This window comes from Pithys albifrons, chromosome Z (genome assembly GCF_047495875.1).
Source record: "Pithys albifrons albifrons isolate INPA30051 chromosome Z, PitAlb_v1, whole genome shotgun sequence".
NCBI classification, from domain to species: Eukaryota; Metazoa; Chordata; class Aves; order Passeriformes; family Thamnophilidae; genus Pithys; species Pithys albifrons.
In genome coordinates, this window is record NC_092497.1 from 56,861,858 (window position 1) to 56,873,618 (window position 11,761).

Here is an 11,761-nt window from a genome sequence, read left to right on the forward strand (position 1 = left end):
CACATTCTAAGATGGCCTGTAAGTAGTAGTCTCTTCAGGGAAAATCATTCTCTAAAATGCAAAATGTCCATATATTTTTTCTTTTATTTCTCTGCAAACTAGGATTTAGTATTCCAGTCACAGATGATCAGAGTCCTGGGTATTTAAATTCCCATAGGAAAGCCTGCATCAGAAATTGCAGTCCATGCCAAGGACACCAACCAGGGTAAGAAAAACCCACAAGGAAATTACATTTCCCATATGTCATCCAGGTTAGTCGGCAGATATGTGAAGCAGATCTAAGATTGAGTTTCTGACTCTGCTGAAGTTGGTCTTAAATTTTGATTGACTTAGCAGGGTTAGGTTATCACTTCAGCCCATTTAACTTCCAGAGCTATACTCAAGATAGACAGACACTAAGTGTAACAAAAACATATGAAGATATTTCTGAATTTTACTCAGTGTATTTCATTAGATCTCTTAAACTCAACAGTTTAAAAACCAGCGAAAATGTATCTCATAGAAATTGAGTTAAAAATATAATCCTATTAGTTGTAATTTCTCAAAGACAGTACTGAGAGAAATAATTTTTACCATATGTTAGTGGCTCAGGAAAAGCATACAAAATCTTGACCAGTCACAGTTATATAGGTCCCTTAGAAGCTTTTCAATGTTAAGTCTTTTTTATCTGAGGAAATATAAGCACTGTGTCAATTTCAGAGACTTACTCTTTTGACAGTTAAAAATATGATTTGCATTAAATAAAAGGCAGAGAACTTTTTGCTTTTGCTTAGAGAACTTTATTTTTTAGTGGTCTTTAAAGGAAATTACATCACAAAATAAAAAATAGCTATTTTTCATAGAAAAAATAGCATAATAACTGTTTTTATGGTTCAGATAAATGCTATGGAAACTAAATTTGATTTGCCAACCTATGAAAGACTGTGTACTTTAACATTAAAGCAAAAGGAATATTTATTTTTGAAATCTTTGTTTCAGGCGTGACTGAATAAAACAATGTGTGATGGAAAAAATATTGTATATGCTTAGACACACACTTGTAAAGTGCTATAAATCACAAGTTGTGAATATTCTTTAATTACAGAATTACAGAGGAAGAGACAAATAAAATCTCAGCATGAAATGCTTGAACAGGAAGTCACCACTTACCCAGGCAGAATTTTGAGAATTAATTTTCACATATCTATTTTGTCTGACTGGAGAGTGGGAAAATGTTTGTTGGTCTTAGGCTAGAGAAAGGTATATGATTAATCTAGATTTGTGCCCCAAAACAGGTCACATGAAGTTGTTTTTCTCAGCTATTGCAAAGTGCTGTGTTCTGATTCTGTGCCATCAGTGGAAAATTTCCGCAATGCAAAATGTAGATATGTTGCATCTAGGTCTGTACTTCATCTCCATGTCCTTGCCTCAAAATAAAAAAATGCCAAGTAGAAGGAAGAGAAGACAGAAGAGAGATGTAGCATAGTATGACAATCCTCCCTCAGCAGTGACTGGAAATTGCTTTGTAGTGGTAGGTCAGACCAGGCCAAACTCTGGTACAGAGCACAAAAACATTCTGTGTTTCAGAATAAGGAAGAGCTGAGGAAGCCCTTTTGCCAATAACAATATAATATTTATGATGAGTTCCATGTTTTTTCTCAAATCAATATCTTTCAGATTTTTTAGTATGTTATGAGAGTATCTCTTTGTATAAGTGTATTGACATACAGCTTTCATCATCACCTGTGTGTTAGCCTGCTTTAACCCCACCACCAAAAATGAGATTTAGCATCGCTTTTCTCTGAATCTTAGGCTGGGCAACTTAGAGCTGGACATGTCTTACTCCAGGTCTCCTCTTAACTTTTCTGTTGGGACTTATTATCAACCTGTGCATCTTGAAAAGCAGCATTGTTAGGCCAATGGTTTTAGAATTGAGGCTAATGATTTTCATGAAAATCCTGATTATTTGCAGGGAACTTGGTACGTCTGCAGTGCGGAGTAGCAAGGAAGTTGGTGATGAATGAGCTCAGGCTGGCTGCAAAAAAATCTTTGCTCTTTGCTTGGTTAACTTTCATCCCAGCTGTGCTATTTTGTGTTCTTCCTCTGTGAAATTCTTTCTACAAGGCAACTCAAAAAGCAATTTGATGAAATGCACTCTCTCCAGATGAAACATTGTTGCGTGTTCGCAGACCTCTTCTCCACTGATGTATCCTTCACCATACAAATGCTCCTTTTTTTTTTGTCCACAATAGATACATCTTTTCTGTCAGGCTACCAATTCTTGGTATTTGTGTACAGAATGGTTTTCCTTTTTGTCCTGATTCCCCAAATCTAGTCAATTACCCACGGCATTCCTTATTTGTTTTGCCTTGTTTGCTGCACAGCATAGGGAGTTTTTTAACTATTTGAATTCTGTGTCATTTTGCTCAGCTTCATCTTTAGATTTTATTTACTGGTTGTTTTCTAAAGGCTAGGAAATGTATTCAAATTCTGGCAAAATGAATTTGATCCTATACCACTCAAGTGAAAGTAGCATTTTTGTAAGGTGACACTTTTATAACCAAGCTGAATAACATTCCTTAACAGTAGAGTTCTGTATTTAAGCATAGCTCTTTCTTATATTCCACCAGAGAGATGAAAGTAGAAGTGGAAATACTACATTTCAGCATGCTCCACAGCAGTTCTTCTGTTTACTCACACTGTGCTCTATAGATGCTCACCAACTCATGCAAACTCTGCCATGTGTATTGCACCTTTATTTTCATGTATCATCTGATGCCCTGGCTTGCTGGCTGTTACAGCCTGTATGTCTTCATCTACTTGATCCTGATATTTACAATTCAAGATCAGGTTTTTTTGGTTTAAGCCAATTTGAACTCACAGTCATTGTATCATGGTACTGTTAATTCTTATCTCCAAGTTTCTTCTTAGTCCAAAAAAGTTTCAGCAGGTTTTATCTATCCCTCTGTTTAGCACACTGCTCCATATTCCAGTTACTATCTTCTCATTCAAGAAGGATTCATTTTAATCAATTGAGATTGCAAGACATACTCTTTTGTCATATTAATAATTTTTACTTTTCAATTGAAAGCTATTACTTTAGTATGTTCCCTTTTTATATTAAGTAAAACAGACCTTCAATTTCTGTCTCATGTCTCAAGTGAATATTAACTGAAGCCACCACTTCAGTTAGCTCCTTACATTACCACATTTTAGCTCTGATGGACCTTTTATCTCTCTTCCCCTTCCAGCCACTGTATTTCTCTGTTTTCTGGGGAAATGCTCTTCTGTGGGCAGTCAGTCCAAGGCTGCTCTTCCCTTTCTCATGCAGGAGTGAAAGAACTCTGCCAGTCTCCCTGTAACTTGTGTTGTGTGTTGATGATATCCTTAGAGTTTCTGTATCTGAAAAGTAAAATGATTTTATAACAGACTTTCTGATTGAAGAAGTTCTTCTTGCAGCTGGTCTTCTTAGCTACTTAAATGAGATTGAAATAGAAGGAAAGGTCTCTCAGGAGCAGCAACCAAGGTGAACATTTGGTCTTTTTCTTCCTTCTTCTAGAAAGAAATGATCTTTTAAACTCGCTTCTATTCCTAGTGATTTCCTCCAGAACTAAAACAATGCAACCTTTTGGATGCTTTTCTCACTAAGTTTCTGGATCATGTGACTAAGGGAGATCTGTAGGAGCACGTTTAATTCAGCAGGTTTCAGCAACAAAGGTAACACCTCAAGACATTTGACCAAGCACAGAAAATAAGAAATTTCCCTCCTGTTATCACTTCCTTTGCCACATTTCCATTACATATTTTGAGAAGCAAAACAAACACTTAGCAAAAGTCACTTCTGTCAGTCTGAGCCTCTGTAAAGCTTTTTTTTTCTTCATATAGCAAATAGCAATGAAAAGAAATTGTATGTATGGAATGCTGCACATTTAAAGATTCAGGAAGCAATAAAGTATACACCAAAATAGGAAAAACTGCTAGACTATGTTATTCAAAATTTAAAGAATTCTCTGAGCCATGCATAGAAGGTCGTTCTGAAGGGGAAATGCAAGATGCCTTGTGAAACTGCACACCTGTCCTTCTACAAACCTGCAATGTAGCTAAGTCATACATATTTGAATATCCTAGTCAGTGATCACATTTTGCATGATATGAAAGGCCACATACAAAGAGGCTTGCTCTGCAAATTCTGACAAATACCTCCAAGGCTACCGAAAACTGTACTGCTCAAATGCTCTTGTTAGCAAGTAGAGGATGAAAGAAACTCCATGCAATTAAACATAGATACCATAATAAAAGTCATAGAAGGGTAAATCACTGACTGAAACAAGCTGTCTCTGCAATAAATGGGTCAGTTCTCAAAGCAAAATGCTGAGTACTGCAGGACAAAGAGGAATAGATCACACAATCCGTAACTGGGGAATTAACAACATGTACTATTTAAAAATTACTACTGACAAGGAAAGAATTTAGAGCTGATAGTGCTGCAGAAGCATTTCTTTCTTAGGATTCATTGTAGATGTACAAGAAGACAACCTGTCATTATTTGATTTTTTACAGCAGACTAAATATCAAGAGGTAGGTTTCAAATCTGCATGCTGATGAGTACATTTTAAGAAGTTTTGGACTCATTTTGGGGTTCTTAGGGTTTTACAGAGCAAGACAGTGGCAGAAATGAAATCATCTCAAAGGGATGGGGGACATAGACTAGGTGGAGATGTTTATGCTTTTTTTGTCTCTGTCTTCAGGACTGATGACAGGCTTAGGAGGTCCCAGTGCCCTAACCTGGAGGACCATTACTGTGAGAATGATCACCTCCTGCTTGATCCTGAAGTTGTGAAGTATCTACTGTTCCAGTTGGATCACTATAAATCTACAGGGACCTGGTGACTTCATCTGAGAATGCTCAAAAAGCTGACTGATGTTATTTCGAGGCCTCTTAAAGATTTTTGAATGGTCTTGGCAGTCTGGAGAAGTCTCAGTTGACTGGAAGCTGGCTAAAGAGTTACCAGTTTTCCATGAGTGCAAGAAGGATGGCCCTGGGAACTACAGGCCTATTAACCTCACTTCAGTGCCTGCTAAAGTTATAGGGAAGATTTTTCTGGAAGTATTGAAAAACACCTGAAGGACAGTACCAGCATGCCACATCAGCCACAGCGCACAGGGCTTCATGAGGGGAAAGTTCTCTTGTCAAATCCAATTTTATTTTATGACAAGGTAAACCACGTGGTTGATCAAGGGAAGCCAGTTGGTGGAATCATTTTGGATTTCTGTAAAGCTTTTGATACCATCTCTTGCAGTATCCTTCTGGACAAAATATCGTACAGCTGGATCACGTGATGGGTGAGCAAATGGCTGATGGGTCAGGCACAAAGGGTAATAGTGACTGGAGTCACATCAGGCTGGTGACTTGTCACTAGTGGGGCTCTGCAGAGGTCCATCCTTGGCCCTGTGGTCTTCAACATCTTCATAAATGACTTGTATGCTGGACTTGAAATGACACTAAGAAAATTTGTTGATGATACCAAATTTGGAGGCACTATCCACTCTCTCAAAGGCAAGGAGGCTCTGCAGAGACACCTCAACAAATAAGAGGGCTGGGCAATCACCAGCTGTATGGAGTTTAACAAGGACAGCTGCTGGATTCTGAATGAGGGATAGGGCAACCCTGGATGTGCAGTCAAACAGGAATGAGATGCTGGGAAAAAATGCCATGGAAAGGGCACTGGGGGGCCTGGTCAATGGCAAGTTGGGCATCAGTCAGCAGTGCCCTGACAGCCAGGATGGCCAACCCTGCCCTGGGGTATTGGTTTTAAGGAAAAGGGTCTCTTCTGTGTGGCGTGGAGGGGAAGGGAGAAGGTTTTCCCTGCTATCCCCTTTGTTCCATGGGGGCAGAGAAGGGAGGGAGAGACAATAGTTCCAGGCCAGTTGCAAGGCAGAGAAAAATCTGTTTTTTCAAACAACCATGAGGTAATGTTCCGTCCTGGGGGCAGTCCCCAGGTCTGTCCAGACTGGATGAAAACAGAGGAGGGGGCAAGGGTCCAGGATCCCTTAACCAATAGAACTGGGACAGAGGCAGGGCCGGCTGGGGCCCTGGCCTGCCCTCCCCCCCCTACCCCCCCCATCCACGAGGCACCGGGATAACAGAACAGAAAGGGGAGAAGGGCCAAGGAGCCCTCACCAGAGCGCGTGGGTGGGGACGAGCACTGCCCAATAGCTGGCCCATCAACAGAACAAAAGGCCTCTGAGCGACACAAAGAGAACTGGCAGGGTGTAGACAACGACCCATCACAATTGAAACGCAGGCAGGGTCACAGAACCAGAAACTGCTTTTTAAAACTTCAGCTGAGTCTCTGAGTTTTTTAAGGTGTTTCTCCAGTGTTGGTTTTGGAATTCATTTCAGCATCTTCCTACATTGCGGGGCATCAGGCGCAGCATTGACAGACAGGCAAGGGAGGGAATTATCCTGCTCTGCTCTGCTCTGGGACAGTCTCACCTGGAATATTGGGGCAGTTTGGGGCACCACAATATAAGGAGGGTCTAAAACTATTAGAGAACATCCAAAGGAGGGGTATGAAGGTGGTGAAAGGTCTGAAGTGGCTGAGATCACTTGGTCAGTTCAGTTGGAGTAGAGGAAACTGAAGGGAGACCTCATCCTGGTCTGCAGCTTCCTCAAAGGGGAGGCAGAGGGGCAGGCACTGATCTCTTCTCTGTGGTGACCAGTGACAGCATCTGAGAGAGCGGCATGAAGATGTGTCAGAGGAGATTTAGGTTAAGTAGCTGGAAAAGATTCTTCACCCAGAGGGAGGTTGGGTACTGGAACAGGCTCCCCAGGATGGTGCTCACAGCATCAAGCTTGTTTGAGTTCAAGAAGCATTTGGGCAACACTGTCAGGAACATCATGAGATTCTTGGGACCATGAAGGGCCAGGAGTTGGACTGTGATGGTCCTTGTGGGTCCCTTCCAACTTGGAATATTTTGTGATTCTGTGAAGACTTAAAAGTTCTCTTTTTCCTGGATGCATATTGCTTTTTGGTAGTAAGTTGAGCTATCTTATTACTTACTTACTTTCAAACTCTTTTAAAATTTTAGACAAACTAATAGTTTGCTCAAAGAGTACATTCAAATTATTTTTACCCTTGGTAGTCCTAAATGTTTGCCACACAAAAACTGGGGACAACACACTGTTTGAAAAGAACTTTTGTTTGTCGGAAATGCCTTACACTGAGTTATCTTTAATGTGTCTAGGTAATTTTGGCCAATTTAAAAGAATTAATTCTATTCTTCTGCCAAATAAGAGTTTTATATATACTCAAGCACAGATTTACTCTTGTTGTAACATTTTTATCTGATCAGTTTGAAATATTACCCTGATCACCTCAATTTTCTGTCCTTGCATTTTAGTATTCTCAGTTCAAACTAAAGGCAATTAGATTCACTTAAATAAATAATATGGGGAAAAAATACACCACTGCTACCCTGCATACATGCAGTGGGTATTAGAGAGATTTTTTAGGAGTTATTTCCTGATGATTGACTTTGTGGACACTCTTCTCTCTAGGCATTAGATTGACAGCATTTTTATAGACTTGTAAGCACATATCATACAATACAGTTGGACTTTATATACTGACCAGTGCTCGTGACCAAGTTATATGAAGTGATTCAAGTGTCAGTAGCAAGAGTATTCTTTACTTCTGTTTATAATTGGACTGTGAACAGTAGAACAGTTGCTGTGCTCTCTTGCAAATCAAAGTAGTGTGAGAACTACTTCAGAGTAGACTCTACCACACTTTACAGACAGTAGAGGAAATTAGACACGTTTAATGATCAGTAGGCAATGATCTCAGGATCTATAGTCATGTTTACAAAATAGCAAGTGCATAAAATCAGAAAGATACAAACATTGCAATGCAGTATGTAATGGACTGCATACTTTATGAATGTATGAAATTACATTAATAATATTTTTAAATTTTTTTAAAAATTCTGGATGGAGCTTTTTTTGGTTGCAAAATGTTTGGAAGGATTTTAGTCTAAAGTTGCCTGTTCAGGATACTGTTTAGTTCTTACATATGACATTTGTATGTTTCTATGTTTTCTTCAGATTCATGCTGAGGTTTTTTGCTTTGCGTTTTGTGTTTTTGGGGTTTTTTTGGGTTTTTTTGTGAGTTTTTATTTTTTGGTGCATTTAAGAACAGATGGAGATGCTTTTAAAATAGCATAGCTCTATTCACAATCTAAAATTACTAACAGGGTGCATATGTAGCCCAATATTTATAGAAATAAATACAGATTAGAAGAAGTGCCAAATATAGGAGGAGTTTTTTGCATTAAAATCCATATTCAAGTTCTGTGTTTAAAAAAATAATTCATCTAATACATACAGTGGCATAAACAGGATAATACAGCTATCACATTATTTTCATAGGCTGCACTTTGGAAGAACTCTGGTAGTGCAGATATTTAGGCAACATTCTACATTACTTATATGGAAACTTTCAACAAGCTATTGAATTAATCAATCAAAAACTCGAGCTGCCAAAGCAAAGCAGCACAGAGACAACATTACAGAAGCTACATCAATCTGCACCCATTCTTACCACATGGTCTGAAAAGGGCGGGATCGAGTCATAGATCACATCCTAAGCAGCTACTCATCATCAGTCCTGGTCAATTGGTTGTGGACATGCTTTTGGCTCTGGAGTCTGGATTAAGGTCTGCCCAATGAATAATGGTCTAAAGCTAAAGTTCTTTCTTAATTTCAGCAAAGGAGGAAGTATTCATGTTAATCTCATCATCCAAGTATATATTCAAAATGTAAAAAATACAAAAGTAGACTGGGTTGTTGATAATACTGCAATATGATTCTTTTCAAATGTAGTACTGTATTTTATTTGAACAGCTTCCAAGAAAGCATGCTCTGAGAATATCTGATATGTCAGATCCTAAAAATCAAGAGAAATAGCTCACCTTCTAGTATGTGAATGAAATCCAAACCTGGCAGTTAAATATACCTAAGCTCTGAGTAATAACTCAGAAAACAAACAGCTGGATGAATTTTACATTGCACAGCTGCTTATTAACTCCGTGTTTAAGTAGGGTATAAACATAATGTTTTAACATTAAAGTGTTTGAACTCTTCTGCCAAAAAACCCAGCTAAGTCCTTTCGTATGTCTACCATATGTTTTTTAATAAAACATTTTTGCTTCTTGCTAAATTTTTGAGTTTTATTTTTAATGTGTTAGAATTAAATATTTGCTCATTTATTGTGCATTTTTTGCCCCATGACCTAATTCAGAGAATCATTCACATCATAAAAATTTTCTGAACAAGGGTGCTTTTTCAGTCAAGACCAGGAAAAACCCAGAAAATAAAAATGTATTTATTGAACTGCTGAATTCTTTAATACTGTCTCTCCCTGTTTTCAAAGTGTCTTCCATACATATATTATTAATTCTTAGACTAATAATGAAGAATTGCCATGTCAATAAGTTGCAGCCTTATCTTAACACATAAAAAGATTATGTATGTCTGCAGATGATCTTGCTCTTTGAAGTAGCAAAACACGTACTGGAGAAAGGTCTCCCCATTTGTCAGCTTCAGCTTTCTAATAACTGCAACAAAGAAATTCCATTCTGTTTTTCAATCATAGACTCAGTGGACTTATTAGACTTCTGGTGGATCATATCATCCAGACAGTATTTAATCTTTGATGTTCAAGTAGAAAACAAAAAGAGAAAAGAAAGTTCTTATCCTTGAGTTCACTAAAACCTTCAATTTCTACGTAAATTTCTAGCTATGTGCAGTTTCTATTTTTATTTTAATAAATTATCTCTAGTGCCATTTGACCTGTAAAACTCTCCTTCTTTTCTGTGATAAATGTGCTGTAAATTGCTTTCTCTCTTCAGTTAAATTGAGAAACATGTCAGTGTGTACATACATTGACAAATGGAATGAAAGGTTACTTTAAACCTTAGCTGAGAATCAGAAATTAGGTCTATACTTCACAAAGTCTATTTTCAATTAAAAAACCCCAAAGTTTCTTCTTTCAGTGAAGTTAAAATACTATCACTTTGTCAGGAACATGAGTAAAACAGGCTAATAATTTTCAAATTTGTCAGGGCTTCAATTATTTCTGGATGTAACAGTAATAAACTCTCAAAGGACTGACTTGCCAAAGATGAAATAAAATTACTGGTTCCTCTTTTGCCTTTTATTTTTGTGAAAATAATTCCAACTTTTCTGAATTTATTTCTGGAAATTAGGTTTTTTTTACATATTAGTGTCGGAACCAGAAGAAAACACATGATGTATATGGGACAAACTAACTGTTACATTGATTCAGCCTCTGGAGTCTTTCTTTTCTTGTAAATTACCTTTTTTACTATTATAATTTTTTTCTCTAAATAGCCTACACTGAATGTAAGGTAAAATTGGATCTTTAAATACCAAGACCAGACAATCTGATACATCATTTATCCAAAACAACCTCTTATATCTCCTTTTACAATTCTGGCCAGGGATCTCACTCCTTTGCCTGCAGTGCTATTTAGCCTAGCCTGATGCACACGGAAAATGGAAACACAGCTACTACACAAAAACCTTTAGGAGTGGATTATATAAAACACCCCAAAACAAACTCAAAACCTCTTTGCTATTGCATTGCATGTAACTATCTCCTTTAGAAATAAAACAGATATTTACCAGACTTTGTGGGTTTTGGTTTGGGGTTTTGTTTTGGTTTGGGTTGTTTTTTTTTTTTTATTTGGTTGGGCTTTTTTCCAGCTGCAAGGAAATCTGACATTGGGTGAGAGTGATGTAATCAATAAAATACACTAGAAAAATTCATCATTGTTACTTACCAAGATTACTGTCTATAAAGTGATATTTTAAACTTCATCATAATCCTTTTTATATATGTTATACAACTACCATTTTAAAAACTGCATTTACTTCCATGACTGTGAAGTATAAAGGATTTGAGTGCAGTAAAGCATCTGGTTGAGAGTTGCAATTTGAGAGAATACAGTCATGACAATATTTAATTGCTTTACTTTCATATAACAACATGTCATAAAGTTAATGTGTTCCAGTTAATTCTTTCCTTACACTTTCATTGCAAGTTACTACTATAGGAGCATGACATGAATATTGAACAGTAAAGATACTCCCATCTGGAGCTGAGAGCCATATGAGTGCTAACTGTTAGAGATAATGAATATATTTTGGTGGGGGGGAGGAAGAGAGGGAGGGAGGGAGGGAGGGAGGGAGGGAAGGAAGGAGGGAGGGAGGGAAAAAGGGAGGGAAAGAAGGAGAGAGGGAGGGAAGAAGGGAGGGAGGGAGGGAAGGAAGGAGGGAGGGAGAGAGGGAGGAAGGAAAGGAAGGAAGGAGAGAGGGAGGGAGGGAAGGACAGAAGGAAGAAGGGAAGGAGGGAAGAAGGGAGGGTGAAAAGGAGGGAAGAAAGGAAGAAAGGAGGGAGGGAAGGAAGGAGGGAGGGAAGGAGGGAGGGAAGGAATTTCGCATGCAATTTCAATGTCAGGGAAATTTTCAAGAGGAAGTTTCTTCAGGTTTTGGCCAAAAATGACGGTACTAATTTCATTGCCACACAACTAATATTTCCCTCTTAGAAAATACTTTTCATAAGGGAATCTAAGCAGCTGAAAATACTTTCAGGAGTCAGAAATATTTTTAATGGAAAATGTTAAATTTTATCAAGCTATAATGTATTCTGTTATTTTGAAAGAAGAGATATTTAGTAATCATGAAAATTAAAGTTCC